This window comes from Tenebrio molitor, chromosome 4, assembly GCF_963966145.1.
Source record: "Tenebrio molitor chromosome 4, icTenMoli1.1, whole genome shotgun sequence".
Lineage (NCBI taxonomy): Eukaryota > Metazoa > Arthropoda > Insecta > Coleoptera > Tenebrionidae > Tenebrio > Tenebrio molitor.
Genome location: NC_091049.1, coordinates 8,677,597 through 8,691,158, shown reverse-complemented (window position 1 = coordinate 8,691,158; position 13,562 = coordinate 8,677,597). Strand labels below are relative to the sequence as shown.

The following is a 13,562-nucleotide window of genomic DNA, read 5'->3' as shown; positions in this document are numbered from 1 at the left end:
AGAATTGCGAAAATCATGTGTGCATGAATTTGGGAAACATTTTTTCAAATTATTAATCAATGCTTCGTTTGGAAAAATGATTGAAAATGTAAAGAAATATAGGATTGTTAAACTGGTGACTAGATGGGGGGGTAGATTTGGTGCTAATTACTATATTTCTCAACCAAACTTTCATAGCTGTATAATTTTCGATAAAGATATGGTTACTTATAATAGAACTTAGAAAATTAAAAGTAAATTTTAATAAACCGATTTATGTTGGAATGTCTATTTTAGACATGTCAAAAACAATCTTGTACGATTTTCATTACAACTACATATTAAATAAATTTGGAAATAGTGCTAAACTATTGTATACTGACACTGACAGTTTAATTTACCAATTTCTTGATCATGATATATATGAACACATTAAAGAAGATATTAATAGATTTGACACATCAGATTATAGTCAAAATAATATATATCAAATTCCTCAAAAAAATAAAAAAGTGGTTGGATTAATGAAGGATGAAAATAATGGTATCATTATGACCCACTTCATTGGTTTACGTTCAAAAATGTATACATTAAAATTATTAGTGAGCGATCAGGAAAAGAATGAGCAAATAGATAAATTAAAAGCTAAATTGGTTGATAAAAAACAAATAGAAAATTGTATTTCAAATTTAGGAGTTATCAAAAAGGCAAAGGGTATACAAAGCTCTGCTATGAAACAAATCAGTTTCAATGATTATTTCGACTGTTTATTTAACAATACTCAAATCGAGATTTGTCAAAATGCCATTGTTTCAAAAAAGCATGAAGTTTATAACGTTCAACAAAAAAAAGTTGCTTTAAGCCCCCACGATGATAAAAGAATTGTCAAATATCTTTACACGGACACTTTACCCTGGGGATATTTTGATTGAGATCTTCTCTTCTTTTGGTTTAATTAATTTACGTGAATTGTATATTTTTATTCAAACCTTACATATTGAATAATTCCAGTTGAAAGAAATAAAATGTAGTGGTTGGTGGGATAAGGTGTTTACAGGTGGGGACAGATTTAAGAAATCAATTGAGTTGGAACAAAGAAGGAAAATTGTTCCAACAACGTTGCAACTCGTACATCATAAAACGTCTGGTGGAACAAGGTTTTGTCACATTTGCAGCAAATATTTTTGCTTCTGTGCAGAAAATTCAAGACAAAGAAAACAAAGCCTTGATTTATTTTGTTATGAAACGTTAGAAGACAATGAACAATACAGCTCACCAATCAATGTAAGTATAGAAACCATCAATTTAGATAATTATTTATATTATTATTATTATTATGTAGAATTGGAGCTGAGACCGAAATCTATCTACTTCATCATCAAAGTGTGCATCAAGTTTGTTTTTGAAGATGTTGGGGTTGGATGCGTTTACAATTTCCTCACTCAAACCATTCCACTCGCTAAAGACCCGATTTGGAAGGAAATGGCTTCTGTGTTTGTGTTTATATAAGAAACAATAAAATAGTCTTTTATTTATAACAAGCAATGTATTTTTTTTTTTCATTTTTAGTTTGCACATAACTGTGTAAAGAACAAAAAAATAAGATGCGAATTATAAAACAAAAAACTTCATTGAATATTGAAAACAATGATTTAGTGCGAGAAGATTGTGTAAAGCATAGTTTGTTATTTCCATCAACAATGAGATGTTTAGTTATTGGTCCATCGAACTGTGGTAAAACCAATGTCATCATAAGTTTAATTGAACATCCAAATGGGTTAAAATTTAAAAACGTCTATGTTTATTCGAAAAGTCTGTATCAATCCAAATATGTCTATTTGGAAAATTTATTGAAACCTATAAAAGGTATTGGTTACTACGGTTTTAATAATAGTGAAAATATTGTAAGTCCTTCGGATGCACGAGCAGATTCGATTTTTATTTTTGATGATGTTGCTTGTGATAAACAAGATGTTATACGAGAATACTTCAGTATGGGAAGACACAATAAAATCGATTGTTTTTACCTATGTCAAACGTATGCAAAAATACCCAAACATTTAATAAGAGATAATGCAAATACTTTTGTAATATTTAAACAAGATGAACTTAATTTAAAACACATTTATAACGATCATATCGGTACAGACATGAGATATGAAAAATTTCGAAATTTATGTACTTTATGTTGGAAAATACCGTTTGGATTTATGTGCATTTTCAAAGATAACGATATTAATAAAGGAAGATATCGTAAAGGTTTCGATCATTTTATTTATTTAGATGAAATATAATTTAAATTAACCTATAATATGGGTTTCAATACATAAGTATTAAATCTATTGCTATACCCCCCCCCCCTCGATCAGATTAAAAAAAAACGGACCAGTTCAAAAACGGATCAGACCTGTTCAAACCAGTTCCAAAACGGATCAGACCTGTTCAAAACCAGTTCCAAAACGGATCAGACCTGTTCAAACCAGTTCCAAAACGGATCAGACCTGTTCAAAACCAGTTCCAAAACGGATCAGACCTGTTCAAATCAGTTCCAAAACGGATCAGACCTGTTCAAAACCAGTTCCAAAACGGATCAGACCTGTTCAAAACCAGTTCAAACAACGGATCACACCTGATTAGATTAGAAAAAACTGTTAAAAAACAGAGAATGCATAAGATAGATAAAGAATTAAAAAAAAGACTTATTATCAAACGGAAAATTATAAAGAACAAATTGGATCTATTAAAACAAGGTGAACTTGATCAAGAAAAAATGTTATCACCTCTAACGAAACATTTGGAAAATATTGAAAATATAATAGTTAGTGGTGGTGATGAGAAAAAGAAAGTTAAAGAAATTCCTACATGTTCTATACAACAAAATATTAAAGAGGAGGCACAATCATCTGAACAACCTGAGGTAGTAAATTTAAACTTTCAAAAAATTAGTGGTGAGTTAGAAGATGAAGAACCATTGCAAGCATTACCGAGAAAATATATTAATGATATGATCAAAGATGTAGAAGATATATTCGATCATAAGTATGGAGTCAGATATGACCCATCTTCTGAATCGTTTAAAGTAGGTAATTCAAAATTATCGATTGTTAATCAAGATTTAATTATACAAAAGAAAACCTATAAAGGCACAAAAGGATTATACGAGTTATTATTTAAAAAAGCACCTAATAATTATACACCAGACGATCTCAAACAATATAAAGAAATTATTCTGAAAACAAATGCTCATAAACGTTATTATCAAGCCAATCAACAAATAGACGGTAGCAAATTAGCAAAATATAAAAACATTATTGCACCGTTATTTTTAACAACTCGTGAACAAGAGGAAGAGCAACAATCAACATCCGGTCAAGGTTTATCAAAAGAAGTTAATAAAAATGCAATCGATTTAATCTATTGGGATGACCCGAATGAACTTGTGGAAAGATTACATTTATTAATAGCATCTCAGGCAGCAGGCAATTTTAATCATAGAAACGAAATAATTAGTATCATCGAAGAATTACGTGAAGCAAATATTATAGAGTAAAAAAGTGAAAAATGGATAAAATTAAAAAACAAGTGGTCGATGAGATTCATAAGCAAGCTAGAATTAATTTTCCCAGACGTAGAGTTATTGTTAAATCATTAAATGATCTATTTCAAGCAGATTTAGTTGAAATGATTCCATATTCAGGTGAGAATAATGGTTTTAAATATATTTTAATGGTAATCAATTGTTTCTCGAAATTCGTATGGGCGTTCCCATTAAAAACGAAGACTGGCTATGAAGTTGTTGAAAATATGGAAAAAGTTTTCAAACAACAGCAACCTAAAAACTTACAAACTGATATGGGAAAAGAATTTTTCAACAAAACATTTCAATTATTAATGAAAAAATACAATATTAATCATTACAATACATATAGTGAAAAAAAAGCATCGATCGTAGAAAGAGTTAATAGAACATTGAAAAACTTAATGTGGAAAGAATTTAACTATCACGCACATTATAGATGGATTAATTTATTGGATAATATCGTACAAAAATATAATAATTCAAAACATAGAACGATCGGTATGAAACCCTCTGAAGTTAAAAAGAAACATGAAAAGAAACTTTTAAACACTGTTTATAATCGCATAAAAATTGTAAATTTATCCTCAAAATTTCATGTAGGTGATCACTGATCATGTACGAATTTCAGAAACTAGAGGAGTTTTTGATAAGAAGTACATGCCAAATTGGTCAACTGAAATTTTTACCATAAAAAAAATCCTATTAACAAATCCAAACACATATCTATTACAAGATTATCAAAAACAGGATATTAAGGGTTGTTTCTATCAACAACAATTACAAAAAGTCAAACATCCAGATGTATATTTAGTAGAAAAAATATTAAGAAGAAAGAACAATAAAGTCTTCGTGAAATGGTTGGGTTTTGATTCAACTCACAACAGTTGGATTGATAAAACAAAAATTGTTTAAAAAAAGTTGTGGTCATTACGAACTGGAACAACTGTCTTATCGAAAACAATTATTTTACCGTAACCAGAAATTTAATTCAATAGCTTGTTTATGTGAAAGTGTTGAAATTAATATTGCAAGAAGGACCATTTGAAACTTTGTTTTTTGTATATAAATCTAATTAGAGAAAACTACTACTATGCCTATTCCTGTTCAAAGTAAATGTCCGAGATGCAAAGGTGAAACCGATATGGAAGGAAGACTTTGCATGTCTTGTGCCATGAAGGAAATAATTAAATTTCAAGGATTTAAACATGTTCCAAGTAGTTATTTTCCTCCTTCTTCTTATTCTTCTTCTTAAGCAAATGTATACATCTGTGTGGGATCAGATAGTAGGTATACTATTTGTGTGAAGACAACGGTTAAAGCAACATTAACAAGAAATTACACAAATGGGTAGTCAAAATTGTACTGACATTGTGAATCTAAAAATGAAAGAAAGAAATGTTCACATAACTTCAGAAACCTGTCAAGTGAAATTAAAACTTCAATTCCATAATAAATTTGATCCTTGGGATGCAATACATGTTGAAGATAATCAATACATCTGGTATGGAAGTAAGAACATACCTAATACGTCTTCTAGAAAGGTCATTGGAAAAATTTAATTGGAAACCTATATCACGATTCGAAATTAAATTGGTCTGTCTAACATGTATGCCAAACATACAAAGATTCTCGAAAACAATCATACTGAAAAATCTAAAATCCAACACAGATAATGATGATCATCAACAATGGTATAAAGAAGAAATTATTCAACCCGTATACGAAAAAATGCAAGAACTTGAAATGCCAACAAATATTTTACTTCATATTGATAACATTAAGGGTTTTTTATAAAAATTGTGATGAAAATAAATTGTTACAAATTATTATTATTTTTTTATAATCATAAATAATTTCAAACATATATAATTACAGAAATCCATCTTCAAAAATGTCATTTTCTAATAAGTTGTCGATCGAGATGGTTAACACAAAAATAAGTGAAAAAGATGCTTTAAGGTTTCAATTACGAAACGAGCTAATCAAACAACCTATACAACGTGATGAATTGAGAAAAGTATTTGCTGTTTTAGATAATCCTCGACAACTTACGCAAACAGACATAGATCGAATTATAGATAAATCTCACATGGAAGATAAATATAAGCAAATTTTTAAGAAGATCAATCAACTACCTCGTTAATGTGGAGAAATAAGAAAAGAATTTTTTTAAATTAAATTATTTATGTTTATGTAATTATGTTATAATATAATTATTTATTTATTATTTTTTTAAATAAATATTTCCAATTTATACGCTTTGTGTTTTATTCTTAAAAAAACAAAAAGGAAATATGATAGAGGCTAAGCTCATCCAGGCTAAACTCGATCTTATATACCCAATAATCACATGCGCAAGTTGCAAACACTTTGTAGCTCAGTGGATCATGCATCCGTATTCGCAATCGCATCTATAAACAGGACCAAACATAAATTAATTCACCAGCACATCCTCTGATCAAACACCCACATTAAAAACAGCAAATAGGTCCCCTCCACCTGCGATATGACCGCGTCATGCAAAGGAATCATGAGATTCACAGGCCGTAAATTCCAATGAAAACAAAATGACAACTACTGTAAATAGAAAATGGCCAGCCTCCGACTCTGCCCACTCACTCAATGTAAACAACCAATAAATAAAGGGCACCGCCCAACATGTTCCCCCACCCCACCCCCCTCCTTCTTCCCGTCAAAGCCCCGCCCATGTACATAGTGTAAATTACTAGGCTAAGTAGGATAGTGCATAGTGTAGGTTAGGTTAGTTCAAAATGAAAAATAAAAGGTTTAGCTTTTCCTTTACAACCAAATAGGTATATTCTGAAAGAAAAACGAGGCTGCGTCCTCACAACATCGAAAAGCTCATGTGAGCAATATCGTTCATGATCATGACCCTAGGATAAGCCAATTGGCAGGAGCCTAGAAGGCAAATAATTACACAAAATCCCTGTATTTTTTGTAATCCATATTAATACAAATAAAGCCTCTTTCAATTCAATTCAATTCAATTCGCAATCGCATCTACGTGGTTCGAATCCCGACCAGTTCAACAAAAACTTTTTTTCATTAGTACACGCGCACTAACCGCACCCGACCTTCAAATAATACGTCACAGGACCAGGTGTAATTACCTGTACAGGTAATACAGGTAAAAATAATTTTTTTCACCTGTTTTGGAAACACCTCAAAAACACCTTTAATTACACCTGGGGCCACGCCCTTTTTTGGGTGTGGTAACAGCCACTGTGACGTAGCTTCTGGTCATTGTTGACCACTTCTTCGGCTGCAAGAACTTCTTCAGCTTCTGGTCATTGACGATCGACTTCTTCGCGACCTTGAGGTCACCTTACCATTAGCTGCGGATGGACACGCCATCGAACTGTCCCATAACTACTTAGGTACATATTGCGTAAGTGTAGGACTGCTTCCTGCCAAAATTTTGTGTGCCCCGGATTTTTCTAAACTCCACAAGCAAGAGGTTTCTCGCAACGTGGACGACATGTTCCTCCCTCCAGATTATTATCAAAGAGTTTGTCAAAAAAGTTATTGTTTTTGCAGTTCCCAAGTCTTCATCATTTAGGTTTGTTCTACCTGTTAGTTAAAATATATATTAGATTATTAACAACAATGTTATTAGAAATTACCACAGTTAACTAATAGCATGATAGTTGAATTAATCATGATTATGACGACTCAAAACTTGAGTTGCATAGGACATCTTTTGGATCTTATCTGCATGTCCGTAATTTTGTGGAGGGATCTTAATTCGCCCCACGCTGAATCATAAAGATAAACCTTCACAATATGGTCCAATTTCACACTTAAAATTTCTTCGTTTACTTCCCAAACCAAATCTTTTGTTATCCGATAATTTCTAATTCCTTTAATAAGATGAGGTGTATCAAATAATGGTGTAATCTCTTGGTCTTGAAGTATTATTTTTCTTTCAATTTGTTGATTGTTTTCTATATAAATTTTGCTTGATTCTCTCAACAACAAATTTAGCAATCTTAGCAGCGGTACTACATTGTTTGTGAACGTGACACAGGCTCATTTTGAATTACAAGATAGTGACATAAAGATTGACACTGCTTTGACTGATTTTTAGATTATTGAGATTACTTTGATTTTAAATTTTTGACTTTTTAAAACATTTGCACCCTCTTGCGGTGTGGTGAGGGTGCGCTAAACGATTTTCCAAAAATTTATTAGGGACTTTTCATTCTATAGTATTTTATTTTCTCTATGGTTCCGTTCATACACAAAATAAACTATATAGAACGCAAACTCCCTATTAAATTTTTGGTTCTTGAAAAATGCGCCATCTGTTGGCTTGTGGACGGTACTTCCTTGGCCTGCTAGATTTTAGAATGTGCATATTATGATTTATATTGGGTGGTATTTAACTGTTTACCAAATTTACCAAATTTATTCATACAAAAAAATACTTTCGTTTCCCAAAAATACTAAATGCTCACCAAAATTAAGACCATACATAATCCTAGAGCGATAACCAGATATTGACATCCTGCTAGTTTCTTATATTATTTGCTACTAAAAATAATTTTTGTTGCCTAAAAATGCTATATGTTCACCAAATTGTATTCCATATTTAATTCTGAAATGATAACCAGATAATTTTAATTTTTGTTAGTGTATTCATGCAGTAAAAAAAACTCTTTGTCTTACAAAAATACTAAATGTTTACTATATTTTATACTACAGGTGTTTTCGAAGTTGAGGTGTTCCTTTTAACATGTGATAGTATGCGTTGTTCTAAAGAATTTTAGCCAAAATCACCTTAGTAAAATGTGTACGGCAATGAAGATACAATAAGTTAATTTTTTTGAAATTTTTGAAACCGGTCCTGCTCAAATTTGCGCTGATTTGATCAAATGAGCATGGACGTTAATCAAAACTACTGTCAGAGTTGTCATCTAATTATTCGAAATGGCTTTATTATTAGGAAAATAATGAGCTCACAGATATGTTGCAAATGCATGGGCAATGTTATCACGTTATCAGAATGCATCTGCAGCGTCCAGAGAGCGATTTCCGGAAAGACACCATTCTGGGCCAGGTTAGTTATTAATCTAGTACAGCGGAGAAATGGACAGGACCGGACTTAAAATTTTAGAAAACAATAAAAATATACAATCGATTATCTCCGTTAATACAAACATTTTACTAAGAAGATTTAGGCTAAAATTTTTAAGAATAATGTGTAGTACCTCGTGTTACAAGGAACGCGTCAACTTCGAGAACACCCTGTATATTCAATTTCAAATGGATACTCAGATTTAGACTTCTTATTAGCCTCTCATACAGAGTGTCTCATAATTAAAGCATTCCGACTCCAAAATGTTGCAGAGAGTATGCCGTGAAGCAAGTAAGAACTTGTTGAAAAAAGTTTTGAATAATTCTTAAGATGATAAAACCCTTCTAACTTTGTTCAATACAGCAACCGCATTCCCTACCTTATAATTTTCAGATCAAAGCGTTGCTCTTTTTGAACAAAAATTGCAAAAATTAAATATTATTTTACTCCGCGATAACGCTACTTTTCTAAGACAATATTTTGCATCATTATTTTCTCACGATAAATAAAATAAACGCCAAATATTCCTAATTTCTATTTGAAGAAAATTTGATGCAAACTCTACACCTTCAGTATTTTTGTAAGGAGGGGTCGCCTGAATTTTATATTGTATATCAATTGTAAGAAAAATCTACGTTTTATTAGGTCTCCTCACAATAAGGACATAGAATGCAAAAGAATTTCGCAATCGAGTATCAGCAAACGTTTTTTCGAAAACTGCACAGCTCCACATTAGCGGAAAGTCAAACATTTTTTTGTCTACAATTATCTTGATATTTTAAATTTGGAATACTCTGACCAACTAATAATGATAGCAACCGTCAAACAAACGATGTAACTTCTAATTTCTAATTTTGTAAGGTTTGGTTACGATTTTAGGAGAATTACTGGTGTTTAATAAAAGAAAGAAGAAAAAACAAAAATGAGTTCCGAAATTGACGAAGATGATCTGCCTTTGGATGTATTAGAAACGGCACGAAATACAGTTTCTAGTCTTATCCCGGAAAAGCCTTCTAGACAATATGAATCTGCTTAGAAGGATTTCATGAATTGGTGTGGCTCTAAGAAATTAAAGAACGTGTCTGAAAGTGTGATACTGGCCTATTTGGAATATAAAACTAAGATTTTGGGAAATAGTGACCTCTTCTTTAATCAAAAATTGCTGAACGTAATAGTTATTTATGTATTAAGGGCGTAATGAAGGCGTTTGTGGCCCGCGGCGTGACATTGGGGCCCGAGACGTCAGTCGAGGGCCATAACACGGTAAGGGCCACAAACGCCAATTATGCCCGTGGTACATACAAAATTTTATGTCCCGTCGAAGTTTTGAATTTTATAATAATTTATGTAGATTCAATTTTAAAATAACGACACAAAAATCAGGAAGGTGGAATAAGCCAGTTATTGTTGTTACTGTAGTAACGGCATAAACAAGGGCCATAAAAACGTTTACAGCCCGGGGCTATAATATACTGAATTACGCCCTAAAAACTAGTCCATAAGTAGGCAAAATTCGCCCGATCGGACATAATAGTTATTTGTATAGCAAGGCTGCGAAATCCTACTTTGACGAACCGAGAGAAAAATTGTCGTCAAGGCCGCTTTGCGGCCGAGACAAGACAATCTCGAGGTCGTCAAAGGATTTCGTAGCCGAGGTGTACACAACATTTTGTGTGCAACCCGAAAATTTGTTATAAAATGAACAAGTAAAATTTCCTTCACTGTCAATAAAAATAAAGTCGGCCTACATGTCGCCATGTCGCTATGGAAACGACATAAATAAAACAATTCATTTTGAGAAAAATTGGAAAAATGTCGCAAAAAAATTACAACGTTTTTGTTCCGTCTACTTCCCCAGATTGTGCAGTGTCCAATTTAATACCAGAAAAGTCCAAACGGCAGTACGATAAGTGTTACAATGACTTTAAAGAGCGGTGTAATAAAAATAATGTGAAAACAGTGTCGGAGAATGTTGTTTTGGCTTATTTAATGGAAAAATCAAAAACTGTGAAAAGTTCAACTTTATGGAGTACATATTCAATGTTGAAGCTCACGCTGAACATACGGGATGGCATTGGTGTTACGAATGTTGTGTCTCGTCTTTCTCTCTGGACTCGTGTCAGGTGGTTCTGGAGAAGCTCAAAGGGGGTCGTCAGCAAACAAATACTGAAGTAATTGAATATGTGTATTTCACAATAAGGGTAGATAAAGATAACAGAAATCGAACTGGTCTCGTTGAGCGCTGCTTGAGGAAGAGGCCGCGGTCAGATCTTGCCCCGTCCAGCTGCGGTTCTCCCTCCTACAAGGGTAGGGGGTGGTTCGCCCTGTGCCGCAAACACATACCACCCGCAGTACTCCTACTAGCTAACAGAGTTGCCTAACCTACGTTCTTAAAGCTAACACTCGACCATCCTGATGACAAGATGCGTCCCGCATCGACAAACTCACATTTTCTCCTTAAACCTAGTTTCCTAACATTACATTTCTACATCTAAGTCCCTAACATATTAATTCACTAAACTGCTTTCCTAATCTAGTCGGTCACACAGTCAGATAACTTGGCCGGAGGTCTCCGGACGCGCTGAGGTCTTCCGGTGGCCTCTGGTGCTTGTGTGGGTACCGCATCACTCGCACTCGGGTACTCTGCTTTGTTCTGCACTCCCGCACTAGCACTGTCACTCTCTTCTTCTTCTGAACTGAGAACATCGTCCGCTTCTTCTGGCTCCGACTCCACGGGGTTGTAATAGCCCTTCATCTGAGAGACGTGAGCGGTGGTGGTTCGTCCCTGTTTTCCCGGTTGGGCTCCCAATTTCTCGATTCGATAGGTGTCCGCTGGAAGTCGTTCCACCACCACGTACGGCCCTTTGTACTTGAGTTGTAGTTTGGTACTTTGGCCCGTTGGTTCGACCGCCGCCTTCACCACGACCACTTCGCCCACCTCGTAGTGAACCCCTACGAACTTCTTTCTGTCATGCTGCGCCTTATACTTCTGTTGCTCCGTCAGTATCCTTGCTCGCACGGCAGGGTACCGTTCTTCAGGTGGCTGCCACTGGCTGGTGGTTACTGCGGCTGTCACCTGGGCGTGATCTAAACTGGGGTTGTACCCGTACAGTACTTCGAACGGGGTTTTCCGGGTGGTCTTGTTCAGGGAGGAATTCAGGTCATACTGCACCTTCTTCAAACACAGGTCCCACGTACTCTCTCTCCGTGTCTCCGCCTCAGTTGTTTTCTTTGACACGCAATACACCAGTCGCAGGTTATTGCCCTGATCTCGTTGTAGCAGGATCCCTGCAATCCCTACTGCACTAGCATCTGTGTGTAGCTCTGTCGGGGCAAGGGGGTTGAACAGTTGTAACACTGGTGCCTGCATTAGTGCCTCCTTGAGAGTGTTGAACGCTCTGACGCATTCGTCACAGAACACAAAGCGTCTATCCTTTTGCAGCGTATCTGATAGTGGCCGGGCTATAACTGCATAGTCTTTAATGAACCTCCGGAAGAAGCCCGTTAGTCCCAGAAATCTGCGTACCTCGGTGGGGTTTCTGGGCGCTGGAAATTGCTTGATCGCCTTCAGTTTCTCGGGTCCCGGCTTTAGTCCCTCAGATGTAATCTGTAGCCCGAGGTAGCACACTTGCGACACCCCAAATTGACATTTTTGGATGTTCAATGTTAGTTTTGCCCTCCTCAACGCCTCGAAAACTAAAACTAACCTAGCAATTAGCTCGTCGATGTCAGTCGCGGGGATTATGATGTCGTCGAGGTAGCAGCAACAAATTTGGTTCCGCAATGGTCCCAAAACAACGTTCATAAGACGCACAAATTCGAAGGGCGCTCCTGCCAACCCAAACACCATCCGGTTAAATTCCCCTGTCGTGTCTGGTGTGATGAACGCTGTCTTCGCCTTCGCCTTTGAGGTTAGGGGCACCTGCATGTAGCCGTTCGCCAAATCGAGGGTCGCGAACATCTTGGCACCGCACAAATGTTTGAATTGTTCATCCACTTCCGGCATTGGATAATTTATGTGGACCGTTTGTCGGTTTAGCTTGCGGTAGTCCACCACTAACCTCGGATCACCGTTCTTTTTCCGCACAAGAAGCACTGGCGACGCGTAAGGACTGTTCGTTTCCGACACTATACCGCATCTTTTTAGGTCCGCCACGATCTCTGCGATTGTCTGTCTATCCTTCGCCGAACACTTGTATGGTAACGATCTCACTGGTACATCATTGTCTGTTATGTCCATCTGCACCATGTCGGTACATCCCAGCTCTTCGAGACGTAACGCGAAACAGTCTCTAAAGGTGTCCACTAATTGGTATATCCTTGTTCGCTGCTCTGGGGGTATTTCCGACCCACACTGAATGGACATCTCTGGGATCTTGTCTACTGGTAGACAAAGCTCCTCCTTCGTCGTAGTTGCTTCCACGGGTTGGTCCGGTTCACAGGTGATCGGTTGGTTGCAAGCATTGTAGATTCGCATCACTTTATTCTGACCGTAGCTGAATGTTGTTATAGTTTCCACCACTGACAGCGGAGGCACTGTCACAGACTCCGTCATGCGTGCTCCACTGCTGCCTACGATCGCTTCAACATCCCAGTCACTGAATGGGGCTTCTCTGGCGTACCCAAACATCAGGTCACCTCCTTTCTTAATGTACGCTACTCGATCATCATCGCAAAAGGGACGTCCGATGATCAGTTCGGTGTCTTGTGCTTCATCCGGGACTGTGATCAATTCCAGGGGTCCCACTTTTACACCGTCTATGGCTATCGATGCCAGGACTTTGCTCTTGGCGTGCATCACCGGCTTAGTCGTGTCTCCGAACGCGTAGAGTGCTTGTGCTTCAGGCACCTCTTTCATCCGGAACTTCTTGACCGCGCTCTTCTGAATGCTGCAGATGGCGCTGC

General features: G+C 36.0%; 1 long non-coding RNA gene across 1 annotated transcript; it reads left to right on the top strand.

Moving 5' to 3' along the window:
- Positions 1-877: 877 nt before the first annotated feature.
- LOC138129168 (uncharacterized) lies at positions 878-1,520 on the top strand. The gene is made up of 2 exons (XR_011159128.1): positions 878-1,263; positions 1,322-1,520. It is a non-coding gene; the product is annotated as an uncharacterized lncRNA (long non-coding RNA).
- The last annotated feature ends 12,042 nt before the right edge of the window (positions 1,521-13,562 follow it).